The sequence below is a fragment of the Ursus arctos genome, unplaced genomic scaffold, assembly GCF_023065955.2.
Source record: "Ursus arctos isolate Adak ecotype North America unplaced genomic scaffold, UrsArc2.0 scaffold_1, whole genome shotgun sequence".
Lineage (NCBI taxonomy): Eukaryota > Metazoa > Chordata > Mammalia > Carnivora > Ursidae > Ursus > Ursus arctos.
In genome coordinates this window covers 18,387,500-18,407,280 of record NW_026622763.1, presented here as the reverse complement: position 1 = coordinate 18,407,280, position 19,781 = coordinate 18,387,500, and the positions used below count along the sequence as shown (strand labels likewise).

The window sequence follows — 19,781 nt, the reverse complement described above, 5'->3', positions numbered from 1 at the left end:
GTATTTTATCTTCCCCAGAACCCTACGGGGCAAGCACCATTCTAATCCCCGTAGGATGAAGGGTGATGCTGACGCTACCTAAGACTCAATCACTTGCTCAGGGTCACGACAGTGAAGAACTGGCAAGTCTCTTCAATTTGATTCCTCTGCTTTAGCCTTGCACCGTGAGCTGCCCTGCCTATCATCACCCCCGGTTTATAGGACAGGAAAAACCGGGGACACCGAGTTACCCAAAGGCACACTAGCAGGAGCGACATCAAACCTGGATGTATCTGACTCCAAAGGCCTGGCTCCGGCAACACCATCTCCCCGTCTCTGACACAGAAGGGCAAGGAGCTGCGGGAGCCTACGAAAGGCCCCAGAAACCCGCGAACGTATCGCCGTGGCCATGACGACGAGCCAGGAAGGAAAGTGTGCCTCTGCAAAGTGCCTACCTGTTCTAGGACCACTGCAAGCTAAGAGCTTTCTTGTCGCTCTCCGGCCATGAAGAGGAACCCGAAAGGGCCCACTAAAACGTCCTTCACGAGGAGTATTTCTGGAAGAACGCGCTGCAGCTAAATCTAGCTTCAATCAAACCACGGGGGCCCTCGCTTTGGGGCCTTAACAGCACGATTACAACGAACTCCTTTAAAACATTCTTCTCCTGGGGGACCCTATGCCTCAAGCCTGCAGAGCCCCTAGATTTTACCACCTGAGCTACAAAGGAAGAAGCTTCTCCCACTCTACGGCTGTTAACCTCACACAGAACTATCCTCAGTGAGTGGGGCAGGAACTAGGACAAACTCACCTGGATCGCCCTTAACAAGCCACCTGTTCACTCTTCTCCTAGCCCTTATTTCCTGTGTGGCATTCCATGATCTAGCAGGCCTCTGGACACTGTTAGCGTTACTCTATCAGTGGTTCGCAAAGCGTGGCCTCTAGACCAGCAGCACCGGCATCACCTGGGAACCTGTCAGAAGTACAGACTGGAGGGCCCCACCCCAAGTCTACAGAATTGGAAACTCGGAGGGCAGGCCCAGCAATCGTGCTTTAACAAGCCCTCCCAGGTGTTTCTGATACATGCTACAGTTTGAGAACCACTAAGCTTTATCTCTCCAGCTCCATGGCTGACCTATGACCTAGAAATGTATTTGGAAAGGTCTCTGCAAATAAACACCATGTCATACATCAACAGAAGGTCCAGGCAAAAAGCTTACAAGTCCAGGTGGGGGGGGGGCAGTACTCATTCGTCACAAGTTAGGGAGCATAGTAAAGGCGATAAGCCAGGACCATGCTATGTGCTGGGGGCCCACCCTCGGCTTCATGGAGCCGAAAGCATCAGAGAGCTTGAAGATCAAGCAAACCTACACACAAATGAATAGAGAATTACACACTGTGGCAAAGACGATGAAAGAAAAGAATGGGGTGGGGGGACACACAGAGAATGATGGGGACCTACTTTCTACCGCAGTCATCCAGGGAGGTCTCCCTGAGGAAGGAACAATTAGGCTGGCATAGGAGGGAGGAGCAGGAGTTGGTCAAGCAGAGAGGGAAGGAAGCAAACATTCTTGGTAGAGGATAAGCTTGTGCAAAGGCCCGGGGGGCAAAAGACAGCTTGGTGCTTTAGAGATGCTAACAAAAGCCGGTGTGGGTAAAAAACACAGAACAAGGCAGGAGTAACGGGACTAGAGAAGTTGCCTGGCCTCGGATCATGCTGTACCTCATAGGCTTGGTCAAGAGTATGAGTTGGAGTCTAAGCGTATAAGGACGCCCCTGAATTTCAGGCAGAATATTGACAGTAAACATAATTACTAACAGTCAGTGCTGGTTTAAACGCTCTGCATAAAAATGTCATCCTCACAACCACTCATACGTAGGTTCCATTACCATCATCGTCTCCGTTTTACGGATGAGGACAGAAGTTAATAAAGGTGCCCCATGTCACCCAGCTAGTAAAAAATAAAAACAGAGCTGAGCCCACTGCAGCACTCAACCTCTCCACCACCTCGACAGGCTGCCGCTCAGCAGGAGAGCGAAGCAGCCAACTGATGGCAATATTCGAGTTTTCCAAAAGCTCTCTAGGGATGCCGTGTAGATAGATGGAAGCAGAGGCCACTGAATCATCCCGCCAAGAAACGGCGGTGGCCTGGGGCCGGGTGATGGCAGAAAAGCTGTACCAGCAGAGAAGGAACGGATTCCGTCCCAGGGGCCGCCCAATAAGTTCTCAAAGTCCTGAACAAGCTCAGTACGTCCTAACCCACCCCTGCATCTCCCATCACAGAATTAGAATAAGGGCTGAAAAGAGGGCTCCGAGTCCTGTGGGGCTGACCCGAAACACAGGGCTGTCATTGTGACAAAAATATCACACTTGGTCTCTTCAATCCGAGCCACTGTTATTCCTAAACTTTAGCATTTTGAGGGAAAAAGGCTGTTCCTTGTTTAGAATGGATGCTGTTATCTGCCGGGAAAGGCCACAAAGGGTCAAGACAGCCTCAAACAGGACCCTCATAAACACTGATCAGAATCAAATGCAGATGGAAAAAGAGGCTCCTCGCGAGCACGTGAGCAAGCAGGGCCTCATTTAGCTGCCTTGGTTTCCTCGCAGCTCCTGAGGGAGGGTATGACCGCACATTTGTCAGCGTGGCTTGCATTTCCAGAAAAGTCCCACCTATGCCTTAGTAAAATGGTACGTACAGGTCTTGGAGAGGACTGGTACTCAGCCCTTTTCTTGGGTTAGATCAAGAGTTCTGAGGGGTGCGGTAAGTATTACCTGACTTCAGATGAAAGGGTCATCTTACAGAGCTCGAGAATCAAAGCCACAGACTGAGGTCTGTGTCAGCAGTGGGGACACCCCGACCAACCCGTGGAGCCACTGGCCTTCCTGTCTCCCGAGACGGGTCAAATGAGGGTCCTGCTGGGCTTCCCCTTTCCCAACATGAGCCTCGCTTCGGCCCTCTGACCGGCACGTCTGGACTCCGTGTGGCCAGGTCAAGTGTGGAGCCAGGGGGGCCTCCACAGGAGAGGATGGGGCAATGGGGGACAGCGAAGGCACCGGTCCCTTAGGCCAATCAGTCAAAGACTCAGTCACTTCAGTTCTGAAAGGGCCACATGGATTTCAAAGCTTTGACAGGCTCTGTCTTAAAAGTCTACCGACGCAGGCAAAGGGCCCCTCTGCTGCTCCCCCTCGCACACCTGTCCACCCCCCACGGCGCTCCGTCCCATAGTCCTCTTCCTTACACTCACTTAATCAATTAGCCACCAGGCCTCTGTCTTCTCGGTTGAAACTTTATCACGGGTGAAAAATGCTATGTCTTTCTCTTATTTACAAAAGTACTGAAATGACTGCCCCTTGTGTTCTAAAGGGCACCCGTTATGTTTTCCCTGTAGGGTAACAAACCTTAAAAAGACAGCTACAGCCCTGCCCCTGCCCCCACTTGCCCCCCAAGAAGCTTCTGATGATGTAGGAAAGAGAAAGGGATAGGATCCGAAGGAGAAGCCTCGACCCTCACTGCATTAGGCCCTGAAGACACTCCCTTCCCAAGGAGCCCTAAGCACGAGAACGCGCCGCTCAGCACACGCGGCGAGAAGCACCGTAGCCGGCGAGAAGCAAACGGTCCTCGAGTGGCCTGTGAGATGCCGAGTGAGTGGCTTAATCACCCAGCAGGGTCTAGTAGGCAATACATAAAACTCCTCGGAGACAGCAAGCCTGTAAATGGAAAGCATTATCATTTGTAACAGGATTAATAACAACACAGGCTTGAAACAAACACACGCCACTGGATTACTTTTCCGACCTCTTCAGGGAGACCACGGAGTTCAATGGAGGGTTTTATCTCTCTGTTTCGAAACAAGACAGCATCTCCCACCATGTGACAGCAGGATCCCTCCTGTCGATGACAGGCTATGTGAAGTTCAGGGGGTCAACACGAAATGAAACCAAAAAATGGAGTCTGGAGAAGGTGCAGAGTAACGTTACAATTCTGACTGGGCGGGGGAGGCCAAAGATCTGATCAAGCATCAGCACCTTTAAAAAAGGCCTAAGGGGGTCCATGCCCCCCACGGCAGTGTTTCCTGAGTCACCTGGGGTGGCTGGCTGGCGTGGGACTCCATGTCTTGGGACTGGGGTGGGGCACTGGCCTGAGATCTGTCTTTTTAAGAAGCTCTCTCAGTCCTTCTCATACAACGGATGCTCCAAACCCCTGGCCTGTTTCATAAATGTGCCGCTGATCTACAGCTGAAGTTAGACAACGATTCATACATTTTTTAAAAGATTTTATTAGAGAGAGAGGGAGAGAAGAGGCAGAGGGAGAGGGAGAAGCAGGCTCCGCACTGAGCAGGGAGCCCGATGCAGGGCTCGATCCCAGGACCCTGGGATCATGACCTGAGCCGAAGGCAGAAGCTTAACCGACTGAACCACCCAGGCACCCCAAACGATTCATGCTTTTAAAACTAAGAAAGTCTCAACCACAATGGCCTGTAACTTGGAGATAAAACATAGTTCACCGTATTCATCAGCCAAGTCTCTGGCCCCAAATCTTTCAACAGATAGTTCATTATTTAAAAAATAAAAAGACATTGATTATACATTTACTTTGTTTCTTTTCCTTCACTGAAGTCTCCATGGACCTGCAACGATCTCAAAATGTCAACACCTGGATACAGAAGAGCGCGTTGTCCCCATGGAAGGGAGGTTCCTGCAAGGTTTGCTTCCTCACGCTCTATCAGCCCGATACTTATGCAAAATTCAGACACACTCCGACCTTGACTCCTTCCAAACCCAGGTCAGAGAAGGCACAGAGGCAACAAGAACCGAAGGATACAGAACACAGACGGATGGGATGTAGATTGGGCAAGGGCCCAATTCACAGCAGCCTCAGATCCAGACTTGGGATACTTTGACGTCACGGAGCCTCACAGAGATACAAGGATGGGGTTGAAACAGAAGGCATTCTGTCGTGTAACTTTGAACTGATACCTCATTACCAGACCACACCACGTATAGCGTGCCGTCTCCGTATTTTCATAACTCCTATAATTATCTTGTAAGAAGCATGATGAAGTTGTATTATGTTTCTTTGCATTAAAAAAAAAGTTCAGTTCTCACATGTAAACATTTAAGATTCCCCATGGTGTTTCTAATATTAATATGCATTTTTCTCACTTTTTAAATATATCAGAAGGCTCAAATTATGGAAGCAGCCCAGTCTCTTGAGCTCTGAGATGCAACCTGAGGAGCAGAGGTGAAGCTCCTTGAGTACCAGTGTGCTTTCCTATCTACCAGGGAGGACTACTGGAACTCTCCAGGCGTGGGTCTCAGGAGGAACAAGAGAGGGGAATTTCCAAATTAACATCTCCCTGACGGGACCTCTATGTCTTTAGTATATTGCCTGCCTGTGGCAGCCACACACTAGGGGACAATTTACACAGACAGTTTCTCTGCATGGACACCAAGAGAGCAAGAGCTCAAAAAAATACGATACATCTTGATTCAAGGGTTTGCTTTTTAATAGGTGAAGTTCTTCCTCCTTCTCTCTCTGCCTCAGTGGCCTTGTTGGTGCTCTCTTAAGAAAGGAGTAAGTAAGCGCCATCCAAAATCCTAGGAGGCAAGAGGAAGGAAATTTTACTGGGCACCATCCGAGTGCTCACTTCTCTAGAAGGCACTCTACACAGTTTGGACATCTAACAGCCTCTGTGCTGGTTATCTGGTCATCGTTTGTCCCGCTCCCACCTACTCTCAGCCCCGTTCTGTGCCCCGACCGCTGACAGCTGGAGATTCCATCGGCTGGGCTTCACTGCCTGCTGGCTTTCCCACTGGGTCAGCTAACCAGACGCCCAGTAGAGGACTGGAGAAAGGAGGAGAGAGGTCCCAGCCCCCTCTCTCCTTGGATGCCACATCTTTGGGCACCATTCTCCTTGATTACAAATCCAGCTGGGCAGCCCCCTTTCCAAATGTAGATCTCACTGGGCTCCAGGAATTCTACTTCCTCCTCTGGCCTCCTCAGCCCTGGTGATGATACTGGTTTCCCACTGCTGTTAGTCCCTGGGTGCCGCACGGTGCCTGGCCAGCCCCTCTGAGACTGCCCCTTTCCTTAGTCTTCATTCAAACCATGCAGGGTGAATTCTGTTTTCTGCCAGGCACTCTGATACTGGCTCTCATTTTAAACATAACTGCCTTGCAAGTGAAATGAAATGCAAAGATGTGGGTCAATAAGCGTGCTGGGGCCTTTCTAAGAGTTTGTTAACCTGGCACACATACTAGGCCAAGAAGAGCTGATAAGGATAAGTCATCATCAGCATGGCCTTGAACCCAACTGCTAATCCAGCCGGAGGACGGCAATCCCGAAATACAGGCATAGGGCCTTTAGACCATCTGTAGTAGGTACACGGGGAATTTTCTTTTCTTCATTTACCCTATGCTTTTTGCTATCTGCATGCTCATAGGAAAAAGAACTCTGAGGTGCCCAAAGAACATTTCAAGCTCCTTTGGGGAATACAATCTGCAAGGAGGATAATGGTAATAGCCACCTGTCACCGACCTTGGACACATTTCTCAAGAGCCCTGTGAGGAGGCATTCTTTGTCTCCAACTGACAGATGAGCACATAGATTCAAAGAAGTTGACATGGATATGCAATGTGCGCCAAGTCCCGCACCCCAGATGGGCCTGACCCCAATGCTGTTCTTTCCTCCCTGATGCACTAGCTCTTAAAAGAAGGAAATGAGGATTCACAGTCTCCACATTACTCCTGACCTGGGCTACAGGCATCAGGCTCCCTAGTTTTAGGCAAATCAAAAACACCAAAGAAAGAGAATTTTTTTTAAAGATTTTATTTTTGGGGCTGCCTGGGTGGCTCAGTCAGTTAAGCATCTGCCTTTGGCTCAGGTCATGATCCCAGGTCCTGAGATCGAGTCCTGCATCAGGCTCCCTGCTCAGCGGGGAGCCTGCTTCTTCCTCTGCCTGCTGTTTCCCTGCTTGTGCGCTCTCGCTCGCTCTCTGACAAATAAATAAATAAATAAAATCTTTTAAAAAATAAAAATTTTATTTATTTATTTGAGAGAGAAAGACAGCAAGCACAAGAGTGGGGGAAGGGTAGAGGGAAAGGGAGAAGCATATTCCCTACTGAGCAGGAAGCCCAATGCAGGGCTTGATTCCAGGACCCTGGGATCATGACCTGAGCCGAAGGCAGATGCTTAACAGACTGAGCCACCCAGGCGCCCCAGAAAGAGAATTTTAATCTCAAGGACCTACCTAGCTCAGAAACTGTAATGAAAGCGCTGTATGATATAAGCGAAAAAAATGTATAAAGTACGTCTGTAGGGTAGAACACACATACCATCCACTGTGGATACGCGTGTGGATGTGTGGGTCTATAATGACTGTTTATGCACAAAAACTGTTAGCAACAGTTATCTCTAGAAAGGTGGGAGAGCTCTGCTCTTCTGTACTGTTTGCATTTTCTACCATGAACATGAAACTTAATTTCTCATTTAAAAAATGAGGAAGGAAGGCAAGAGGGAAGTAGAATGGTTTATCTGAACATATAGACCAATGGTTCCCAACCTCCGCTGCACACTGGGTTCACAGGTAATCACTGAGGTCCCGCCCTCAGAAGTTCAAATTTAATTGGTCTGGCAATGGCCTGGGCACTGGGAATCCACAGGAGATTCTAGTGGGCAGGCAGGGCTGAGAGCCCTCCCTCAGTCCTAGTCTGTTAGGATAAAATTTAAAGCCCAGGAGAAGAGGAGGGTCTTAACTTTTTGTAAGCCGTGGACCGCACTGGCAAACAGGGGCAGCCCCTGGACGTCTCCTCCAAATACTTTTCCGACGCATAAAATAAAATTCAAAGAATCCCAAAGTAAACAAATTATCCTTAGATTTATTTATCACGATACTTCTTCAAAGATTTATTTATTTATTTGGGTGGGGCAGATGGAGAGAATCTTTCAGGCAGACTCCCTGCGGCCTCCGAGAGTGTGGAGCCCGACTATGGGGCTCCATCCACAGCCCACGACATCGCAACCCTAGCCAAAGCCAAGAGTCAGGTGCTCAACGGACTGAGCCACCCAGGCGCCCCCACAATATTTTTTAATTGTGATACAAGGATGGGTGCTGTCTATCAAGACACCAAGTAGCAAGATCTACAAAGTAGCTCTGTGATCTACCACCATTTTGAAGTAGTGATGAGTGTAAACACTATTGGAGGATATCTGCAACCACGTGGACTTACTGGAGACAACGTCGGGATACTTCTAAGGCTACTTTGCTCTGTTGCCGATGTTCACAACTGAAGAAAATGCTGAATCCCAGTGAGCCTCATTGTGCATAAAGATGGAACGCTTTTCCCACTCAAGCTCACAGATTTCCGGGAATAGAGGGAGGAGGGGAGGTGTTATTAGAGCACAGAGTTCCAGGAGCTGTTCCTCCCAATGGCAGCTCTACTACCAGGTGAAAGATCTCAAACAGAAGAGAAGGGGGGGGAATGGTAATTTCTAGTAGAAGCTGTTCCTTTTCTTTCTTTTCTTTTTCTTTCTTTCTTTTTTTTTTTTTGTAACTCTGTTAGGCTCCTTCAAACCATGAAAATTGTACATTTCCTAAAAACTAACTACACTATATATTTTAATTACAGCAATATTTTTCAAGTACCACTTCCTGTGAAAGGATCTCTGTTTCTTCCACTAAAAAGATTCAACTGTTTTATCTTCCTCAAGACATCCATCACATGAATGCCAATATCTTGGGATTTAAAAGGAGGTTCCTTGAAACTTTCTAAGTGTTTAATCAATTGGTTCCTTTTCACACAGTGCAACACTGCCTGCATAGAACCAGAATGCTCTTTTTCTTTAACCTGAATTTAAAATACCATTCTACCATGTATTAAGTGGCCATTATACTTCAGGTACAGTGCAAGGCTCTCTTCCTGAGTTAGTTCTCGTGCTCACAGCCATGCTGTACTCTTATCCCATCTTATTAATACAGAAATAAAGTCATTAGGAATTTCAAAACAGAGCCTGATGTTATCACTCTCGGGGGCGGGGGGGGGGGGGGGAGGAAAAAAGCCCCAAATACATTAACATCTGTGTTGGAATTCCAGTTATACATGCAAAGCTAGTTATTTTTAACTAAACAATAAACTATTTTCCTGGTGTGGGGAGGGGCCGTCGCACCTACTTATCCTAGCAAGAGCCTAAGCTAAGTAGCTCTCAGGCCTATTTTTCTTCACAACCACACGTTTCTAAGGACTCCAGAATGATCTTTAAATGTCTTCCATTCTTCTTCCATTCATGAAGTATTAACAATACTCCAAATACATGCAGGAGAGAAGCACAGTCCAAACCAGCATGCAGGCACGTGGCTGGCCAGCACCCAGAGGTGAGACAGAGGCAGCCGTGGGGGCAGGCACCCAGCACTCCCAGGGCCCGGCTACATAATGTCACAAACAGGCTGGGGAGAGTCTCCTGGCCACTAACAATGTCACCATCTTCAAAGAGGAAGGTTCCTATTCCAAAACTGCAAGAGGGCTTTTGAAATGACCCTAATGCAAACATTTTTATTCGAAATGTTCTCAGACCTCATTTCCTTTGATGTGCTATCTGAAATGGGTTTGGGGGTAGAGGGTTAGCATTATTTTGTTTTCTGCCCCCTATGAAATCAGTTCCTCATGAAGGCATTTAATGAGGTGGGGCAGGTTCATAATTAATGAGTCATTCTGACATTAACCAAGCACCCTAACAGAACTTAGGATGATGCCCCAAGCTCTCCTTAAAACAGAATAAAGGCTGGGGCAAGGAACACACCAGAGATCACGAGGAAAACCTGAGCTCACCAACGTCATGGACACCTTTAAACCAGCCCAAGAGGAAGTGTCAGTGATGTGCCCCTTTGTTCTTTCCTATCTGTCTCTTCCATCAGGGTGGAAATCTACAAGAGGCGAGCATAGGAGGAAACTGGAGGTGGGGTGGGGAGTGTCAGGGAGGAGAAAGAATGAGCATTTATTGAGTCCTGGCAAGTTTAAGGGACTTTCACATTATCATTAACTCCTTTCATTTTTCCCAAAACCCATCAGTTAGATAATCACCTCTCCAAGTTTAAAATGAAACAGATGTCAGAGAGGTTAAGCAACTGCTCAGAAGTGCACAGCTCAGAACAGTAGAGTCAGAATTGGAAGCCAGGGCACCTTGGTTCAAGACCAGACTCCTCCTCCCTCCCACCATCCCCACCTCTCTGAACCTGTGAGTTAATTGCAGCACAAACTTTAAGGTTAAGGAAAATGGTATCCCGGGTTCCTAAACAAAACAAAACAAAACAAAACAAAAACAACTTCCCTAAGTCATAATCTCTTGGGGAAAGGGTAGAACATTAGTGAATATCCAGGAAGTCAGAAGAGAAGGGAAAGAAAGGTCCAATTTAAAACAAGACAAAACAAAACAAACAAACAAAAACCCAGGGTTCAAGGGTGGAAATGAATTCTAGACACTATTGAAGTTGGTGGGTATTCAAGTTCTACAAGGAATATTGAGCAAATAGTTTGTGGTCACTTAAAAAGGGTAGTCTGTAGCACATAATGGGTTTGCAAAGAGCCAGTCACTCCAAGGAAACCTTATGCCCTTTCTGGTAGGCACCCTTAGTTGGTGGACCAGGAAATGGTGACAGAGACACAGAGGAGACACAGAGCTTCTGTTTCAGCAAGCCATGTGACCTGGTCTTCCATATGACTTCACCCCCAAACACAGCTATCCAAGGACCTGCCCAACTCCCCAAACCAGTAGTCTCCACAAATACTTTGGTCACACATCCCATTAGAAAAAGGGACCATGCACCCCTAAGATATGTTCATTTATTTTAAAATAATAAACATGTATATATTACTGAAATATAAGCCCTTAATTTTAATGAAAACCATAAAAGTTTTCACATTTTATTCCCATACCCCAAGGGTTATCCTGAGTACCAAATTTTGGAAATCAGCGCCCTGGGCTTGCAACACAGTGGCCACCTGCAGCCCAGTGACCTTCACCTTCATTCCACCTGAGCCACATCCCTGACATCTTGTCCAGATCAGTTGTCCCGGTCTCCACTCCCAACACTGCGGGCCTGCCCTCTATGCCTGAGAGTCCCGGGAGCACTTTGTTCCATTTTCTCAGGCTCGCAGGCTACCCCTCCCAGACTCCCTTACCTCCCTGAGCCATTTACTTCCAAATCCCCTCTTCTCCCAAATCCTTGTCTCCCCACCTTCACCACGCAGCAAAATCCCCAACAAACTGGATCTCACAGAAGAGTCTCTCTTCCCTTCTGTACTCAGGCAGTTCGGCAGCACCAGAAAAAGCAGATGAAGACACAGAAACCAACCACAGGACCTGTTTACTGGTGACTTCAAGCTCTCGTCTTCCCCAGGCCTTCTAACATCAGAATCTCAGGCTTTTTCTTGTTTTCGGTCTGCTCCATTTCCCTTTACCCTCAGCCTGCAATTCCAAACTGGCACCCCCTCCCCAGTCTATTTCCAGGAGCCCGGCCGACAGGCTTCATCCATCCACTCCAGCATTTACCGAGCACCCACTCCGTGCCGGTACTAGAGAGACAGGACTGAATCGCACGGTGCGCTTGCATTCTAGTACATTCTAGGAAACCAAACAAGGTCTGCCGTGGGGAGGCGATGAAAAGAAAGCTGTTACAGAAAGGGCAGGGAGCAGGGCAGGTGCCAGAAAATCCTGGCCATCGGATGTGACCCACTGCACTTCCTTCCTACCTTTCCCCTTCCCAGTTTTTTTTTTTTTAAATTGAGATGAAAATCGTGTATCACTGAATCAATTTCTAAAGATGTACAATTCAGTGGCATTTAGTACATGGACAATATTGTGCAAGCCCCACCTCTGTCTAGTTCCAGAACATCATCATCTCAAAAAGAATCCCCAGGGGCCCATCAAGCACTTACTCCCCATTTCTCCCCCTCCTCCCAGCTCCTGAAAGCCACTGACCTGCCTTCAGTCTGGGGGGATTTACCTATTCTGGATTTGTCCTGTCGATGGAATCCTATTCCCTGTCTATTCTGACACCACCTCTGCTCCTCCTGGTTTCTTCCTCCAGCCACTGCCTCCCGACTCCTTACTCCTACCCCTTCCTTCCCCTTCCCCGCTCCACTCTTTCTCCCCTCCCCCACCCCGGGCCTCTTACCTCCTCCTGCTGGTAAGGATCTGTCACCTGAAGCATTGGTCTGAGACCCCAGGCCTGCCCCTGCCTCTACGTTCAAAATACCCTTCCCGGATGGCTCCTTCTCTCACTCTTTAATGCCTAGACCCACGCTGACCCCAGTCCTTAGCCTCCGGGACTCAGGCCAGCTTGGCACTGCTGGCACAGCACAGCACAGCAGCAGCCTGAGGATGGCTTGCATGCGACATGTCCAGAGTGAAGGGGCACCCTCCCCTCTCACCCCTCTGAGCCTCCTTTCCCCTCACCTCCACTTCAAGTTCCCATGATCTCTTATCGGGACCACTGCAGTAGCTTCTCCCCAGCCCCCACTGCTTTCCTGTCCCTTCCACCCTTCACATGACAGCCAGAACACCCCATCTGAAATCCAAAGTTGCGCATGTCACTCCCTTGCTCAAACTCCCTCAGGAGCTCTCCACAGTTCCCAGGAGCAAGACTCATCACCTTCCCAGGGACGGGTTTCCTGACCTGGCCCCATCTCCAGCAGCCCCTGCCTTGCCCTCTGTGCTCCGGGAAGCGCTGACCGCTGAGGCAACGCTCGAGTTAACCTCTCTGCTTGGCACGCCTTTCCCACCTGATCCTCCCAAATCTGCCCCTCTTTCAAGGCTCAGTTCAGGTATCGCCTGCAAGAAGTCTTCCCCGATGCCCCAGATGGGGCTAAGCAGCTTCCTGCCTGACAGTGACCACCATTAGGTGTGTACGGATGCATCTTCCTCTTTAGACTATAAGCTCCCTGAAGACCCTACTTATCTCCTCCATCCATCTACCCGCCCATCCACCCACCCACTCAAAAAAATGCCCCAGAGCCTACAATGGACCAGGCGCTAGGAATACAAGTTAATAAGGAGAACATGGTTGCTGCTTCAAGCAGCTGATGGTCCAGCAATGGAGGCAACAAGAAGGTACGACAGCCTCCCTACCCACACATACACACACACATACACACACACACACCCCTTACAAGCGCGCCACAGTGTGAGCTCTAGAGCCAGGCTCCCCGGATTCAAATCCCAGTTACACTACCTGTTAGCTGTACAACCTGGCACAAATGACTTGACTTCTCTGTGCCTCAGTTTCTTCCTCTCTCAAACTAGGACGGTCGTCCCTACTTCACAGGGTTGTTGGGAGGGTTAAAAGAGCTAATAGGTATAAATCAAGGGGAAGGATCCGTAACTCCCTGGCACATCATAAACACTTGTAAGAGTTAGCTGTTCCTATGAACATCGGAACAACGGGAGTGTTCATGACAGGTCTCCACCCTAGATGAAAGGTCCGGTGTTGTGGTCACCTCTGTGTACCTACGCCTGACATAGAAGTACTCAGTAAACGCGCGCACTTTGGCAGAAGCAACAGGGGCTCATGAAGCTAGCTGGTGGCAGGGAAAGCGAAAGACCCCAGACCTCCGACTTCCCAGCTGATATTTCCTGCCCCCTTCCAAGAAGACCCTTGTTACCCAAGCCCACACAGCTGGTCTGCATCTTCCACGCTCTGCCCTTTTCCACAGCAGAAAGGCTGCCGTTTGCTACCTAGGCCCCTGCATTTATCGCCCCTCCCCCGCCGCCTCCCCTTCTCACGTTTCTCCTCCAACCCTGTTTTCTTTTTCTGTCTTATGGCCTATGGTTCTTTTTTTTTTTTTTAATGTTTTTTTATATTATGTTAGTCACCGTACAGTACATCCCTGGTTTCTGATGTAAAGTTCGATGATTCATTAGTTGCGTATAACACCCAGTGCACCATGCAATACGTGCCCTCCTTACTACCCATTACCAGTCTATCCCATTCCCCCAGCCCCCTCCCCTCTGAAGCCCTCAGTTTGTTTCTCAGAGTCCATAGTCTCTCATGCTTCATTCCCCCTTCTGATTACCCCCCCCCCTTTCTTTATCCCTTTCTTCCTATGGTTCTTACAGTCTGGATATTCGAAGACAACCAGAGATCGTTGCATTCTTCAGGGAGTAGCGTAACCAATCACAGGAGCAGGTGCAGATCCCTGAGCCCTCCCCCTGCCCCCAGTCCCTCTCCTGGTCCCAATGGTCACTCCTGATGGGGGAAAGGCTTCGTCACCGGAAAGTTTCATTTTACTCACTCAGAGACTGTCTCTTTTGGGGTGTTCCAAGGTTCAGAAGGCAGAGCCCCCAGGCACCTGGGTGTAGAAGGAAGGCCAAGTAAGAGCTCTCAATTGAAGGCCCGATCCCAAATTTCCACCCAAACATGTAACTCTCACCCACCCGCCTACTTGCTCTAGGTTTCCAGCAGTGCCTTTGAACGGCATGTCATTCTTCGTCATTCTTCGGCACTGCCGACTTGTTGATGAATGGCCATCCAGCAGGACTTTTTTAGAGGCCGTGGTGTTTACGGAACTGCTCTGATAGGCGACTTTTGCTTTCACACCTCAACGGGCCTCGAAGGCAGCAAGGGAACATGACACAGGGAACAAATAAATCCTGGAGAGCTATGTGATGTTCTTTATTACTTTCCAGGGTTGGGCTGTAATATCAGTTATAAGTACCTTGGGCTTCATTTATCTTTGTGTCTGCGCCTCTGCTGAGTGTGTTCACACGTGTGTGTCTGAGGCTGATGGAGGCACAGAGCCTCCTCACAAGCCAGAGCGTCCAACACTGGCAGTGCCACTGTTCGGGTGCTGGGATTTCATTTTAACATCTCACAGCAATGATTATATCACACAAATCTGTGCTGATAATCACAGTCGTGGACAGAGTGCTAAAAACAGGGGTAGTAAATTTCATCTACACACCTTACCACTGAAGAATCTACTAAATCACTCTGTATCATAACAGCTACTGGCTATGAAGGTGTTTGCCCTGGATATGAGATTTTATGAGTCTCACTTTATCTTTCTTGCAAATGCTAAAGCAGACCCATTCTTTTCAACGAAAAATAGAAAACCACTTTATAGGAAGAGAAAAACCACCTGCCTTCCACCAGCCTCAGAGGCATTGCTCTTTGGCTCTAGACCTAGTTCAGGACTCATCCTCAGAACGTTATTCCTTGCGCGCCTTACCAATTCATCCGTAGATGAGACGGCCTGATCTAATACAGCTAATGGAGAACCAAAGACCTGAGTTCAACCCCCAGTCGGCACCTTATTTAGCAAGGGGACCATACGTACCATCGAAGCCTATTATCCCAGCATAATCATTACTAGCATCCCCTTTTACTCTCAAAAGTGTTCAAGTCTGGGTGATAAAATTATATGGGCCCCTTATGATTATGTGAGTCACTGCACGCAAGACAGTTCTCCAAACCTCGGTTTCACGTGTGTTCAATGAAAACAAGGGAATCTAATTTACAGGGTTGTCATCACCATGAAGTTAGACAATGTGCTCCAGGCTTGGTTCCCAGAAGTGCCCCTTATTCCCCTGAACACCAGCTACGTGCTCAAGAGGTCCACTTTCAGGAAAAGGCGTTACTCTGTACGTGAGGTCCTCATCTTGGATTGTCAGTTTGAGGACCTATATTTTCCACGTTTCATTGCAATAAGGTCTAGAGAATGGTAATGGGGGTAATGGGATCTATCTGTGTGTAGCAGCTGCACCATGAACTCTGTTCTCCACCTGATCAGGAGATGAATCACTCACGGACATTTAAACTTTTATCCTCCAGATCTGCACGCTGTTCACTCTCACCACAGAGGTAGGATTAAGATCAAAACTCATCCCACACCAAACCTCTATGAAAAACAGGCCTGGTAAATGCAGCTCCGAATGGGGGAGAGAGGTAAAAGAGCCTTCAAACTGAGCAAAACCACCACCCCTCAGCCAATGAAGTTGGTGAATTTCCTGCTTTCTCAAGTCTTTTCCCAAAAAACACCTGCCCTTATGGATCCAATGACAGGATAGTTTCCTTGGGAAAAGGATCTGATGTATCTCACTTTAAAAATCTGGCCAAATGATGGATCAAGAGAGTATAACACAAAGTGAAATAAGTCAGTCAAAGAAAGATAAATACCACATGATTTCATTCATATGTGGAATTTAAGAAACAAAGGAGGAAAAAAAAGACAAACCAAAAATCAGACTCCATAGAGAACAAATTGATGGTGACCAGAGGGGAGGTGGGCGGGGGATGGGGGAAATAGGTAAAGGGGATTAAAAGTACACTTAATAGTGGTGAGCACTGTGTAATGTACACAATTGCTGAATCACTACATTGTACACCTGAAACTCATAAAACACTGCATGTTAATTACAGTGGAATGAAAATAAAAAAATAATAAACAGGCTATGCATAAAAAACTTACTTAAAAAAAATTAGGCCAAGTGGTACACACTATCTTGCACATAAATCTATAAGGACAGTCGGTGGCTCAGGATCAACAGAATTTTGCTGTTCCCTTTTATAAAGAGCAAGCGAGAGAGATGCTGTCACTTCATTAATAAGCTCCGTAAGTACACGTATGTGCTCACGTCTGACATGAGCAGTAACAATATCATGTAATGGGGCTGCTCCTACTTCCTTAAGGGAGTGGCTTTTACTCCGTGAAAAATTTGATCAGTAACTAAACCCACACAAAAGTGAAGGTTAAACATTTGAAACTACTCAATGCCAATCTTCAGCATATTTTTTGAAGCAAAGAATAAAAAATACGATTCCCATGATTATTTAACATGGTTGTCCAAGATATTAATGTTGAATGCGTGAAGAACCCTCCCTCTGCTCAACTTCTAAAAAATTAGAAAGGAAACGTTCAGCATTTTCATGCTCTAAATATAGATTTAGAAGCTGTGAGAGGAAAAAGATGCACATGGCAGCACAATGAGTCCGTGTCTGGAGGACAGCAAAGAACAGTGCAGTGGGCTTGTCTGTGGCAAAGTCATTTCCTATTAAGAGAAGTTTCCAGAAACAGAGAAAGTTTGAGGTCCTTCCCAGGAATCCAGTGATAGCTGCAGCATGGCACCCTCTAGGCTGGACTCCCTGGGTGGCCAGGGGGCAACCAGACACCTATGGAGCTGTCTACCTCCACCCAAACCCTAACTTCTAGGAAATGCCCCTCCCCCACACGCCAGATGGTAACAAAGAACACCCCTGGCAGCCATTTGTGCAACGTATTTCTTAAGCAATGCGGTCTTAGAGTTAGTTATGATTATGTAACTCTGGAGCATACAAAGAGGAACACTGAAGTTGGGATGTATATAGGGAATTGTCTGGCGGAATGTCCGTGGTTTTTCTCTGCTTGAAAAACTGAACTAGAAATCACACTTCTGCTTAGAATTCAGATAATCAGTATGTTTTGGCTTTAAATGCATCATGTACCTCGTACTGATCAATACAGCCTTGCCGGAGGAATGTTCTGACAAACTTGCCTCCTCATGTCTGATAAAGAATGAGCTGAGGGGTGACTCAAGCTCAGTCCTTTGACCAGTTCTGGTCTAAGAAGAAAATAAGCCAATTGGGGATAAACCCGCACCCCCTTCCACACCCATATCTGGCAGTCTTGGGGAAAGGCCATGTCAGGAGGAGGTCACCTGTCAACAACAGAAGAGACGGGGCAGCGATGGGTGGACACTCCACTGTTCTACGCTATGATTTCTGTACCACCAACCCCCTGGCAGCCTGGGGACGTACACAGACCCCTTCTCAGGGCTTTTTAAAGACATAAAATGAAATACACAGGATTACGGAGGAAGTCGATGATATTTAAATATGGTTACCAAAATATTTTTTAAACTGTGATATAATAACACATATGCTTGTTTATTAACACATTAAATAACACTATCTAGCAGCAGGTGTAATAACCACCATAATTTTAAAGTATTGATATTTCAAGATATCTGTCAGACATCTATAATGTGAGATGAAAATATTGGATTTCTACTGGTGACAAAGTCACAGACAATACTAATAACACTATAATTTATGGCCAGTATTCACAAGCTAAGGATTGCTCAATCTGGGTTAGAGGTTAGTGAAAATCAAAGTGTAGTATTTTCCCATGAAAGCCCCCAGCTTGAGCTTGACGTCTGACGGAGTAGCCTGTAGTAGTTCATGTGAAACTTATGTGATAATCTGATTTAATTCCATACTCCTATGGCTCTTCCGTAGGAGAGAAGGATAAGGAGACCCACAACCGAGCCCTGGCCCAGCAGGAGCCAGAAACCACATAGACGGGAGGGTGGGGAGGGCACACCATGGAGCGTCCGCCATCCACACACAGGAGCGGTGTGGAGCCAACATGTCTATTCCTTTTTTCACAGTCGGCTAGCTGCACAAAATGCATGAGACACAATTTTTTTTAATTTCCTAAATGGTCAGCGTTAAGAATATTTAATTCAGTTGAATCATTATGCTAGAAGACAAGAATGACTCTACAAACCACTTCTCCTAGTGCAGTTCTAACCTCTATCAGCCCCGAAGCTCCCAGCTTACAGCAAACTTCTAATGCCCCTTTACTCTCTCAAATCAACTTTTTAGATAACCCTCCTAAGCACCATTTCAAACGTATCTATTTGTTGGCTTAGTAATATAAATGAGAATAAAAGGAAAATAACTGATAACTAAACTAACAAGTATTTCAATATGCAATTAGTTGGGCGAGACCAATCTAGAAGGCACAGTGGGGTCGTTAGTTGCTTATGTTTTAAGGTAAAATCAAAAAATAGGTCTGCTTCAAATGAGGACTGACACAGGTGACGTGGTGATGCCAGGGGTGGTGTGATTTTCCAAAACGGCAAACATCTCTTGGTACATTTCCCAACGAAACAAAGCAATCTTTCTTCATCAGCTGAGAAAGTCAATGCTTACCTAAAACATACAAAATGCTCTTTGTTTATGTGTAAGACAGGGCCTCTAGGTTCAAGTAGTAAACAGGTTTTGTTGTCCATGATTGTCTCACAGTGCGACATGGGATACATTTCGGAGTGTAAGACTGTTCTAGAAGCTCCTGAGTGGCTCAGACGGTTAAGCATCTGCATTCAGCTCAAGTCATGGGTCCTGGGATCAAGCCCCACATTGGGCTCCCTGCTCAGCGGGAAGCCTGCTTCTCCCTCTCTGTCCCTCCCCCCATTTATGTGTGAGCGAGCTCTCTCTCAAATAAATAAATAAAATCTTAAAAAAAAAAAAAAAAAAAAAAAAGACTGTTCTACCCATCACAGATGGTTTGCATCCGTGGTCCCCACCAATAAATGCTAGTAGCACTCTTCAATCATTAACAACCAAAACTTCCCCCACAAATTTCTAAAAAGCCCCCATAAGACTCCCTGGAGCTAGCCAAAATCCCATTGCAATTCCTAGCTCTGCCCACTTCTGGGTGATGTCAAGCTGGGCCACTGAGGAGATACTCCCCACGAAACTGGAATTTGTGTTACAAGAAAGACTAGTCTTGCTGGGTGACTTCCCCAGTAGCTAGTGTTACCCAGGGTCCTGCCCTTGGGACAAAAAAAAAGCATAAGGCAGGGGGAGAATTAACCAACCAGGCAGATGGACTCAAAGAGAAAGTAAAGGAGATTGCTGGGGTTCCCAGAGCCTCGAGATCCCAGGCTGCAGGAGGCTCCGGGCTCCTGCTCCTGGAGCCCTAACATGAATTCTCCACTTTTGTTGAAACAAGCTCCATCAGGTCTCTGTTGCTAGCGCTCAGAAGAGCC

The 19,781-nt window shown here is 47.3% G+C and overlaps 1 protein-coding gene across 5 annotated transcripts in view; it reads right to left on the bottom strand.

The window, feature by feature from the left end:
• Positions 1-19,781, bottom strand: part of MGAT5 (alpha-1,6-mannosylglycoprotein 6-beta-N-acetylglucosaminyltransferase) — a 325,980-nt gene that overhangs the window by 294,603 nt on the left and 11,596 nt on the right. For 2 of the 5 annotated variants that reach the window (XM_026510104.4, XM_026510107.4), the window contains exon 2: positions 14,264-14,320. The exons of 2 other annotated variants lie outside the window; for them this stretch is intronic. The gene's annotated coding sequence lies outside the window, so the exon portion shown is untranslated. Of the gene's footprint in view, positions 1-14,263; positions 16,127-19,781 lie in introns of those variants that run through there. One more of the 5 variants, XM_026510103.4, reaches the window with a different exon arrangement.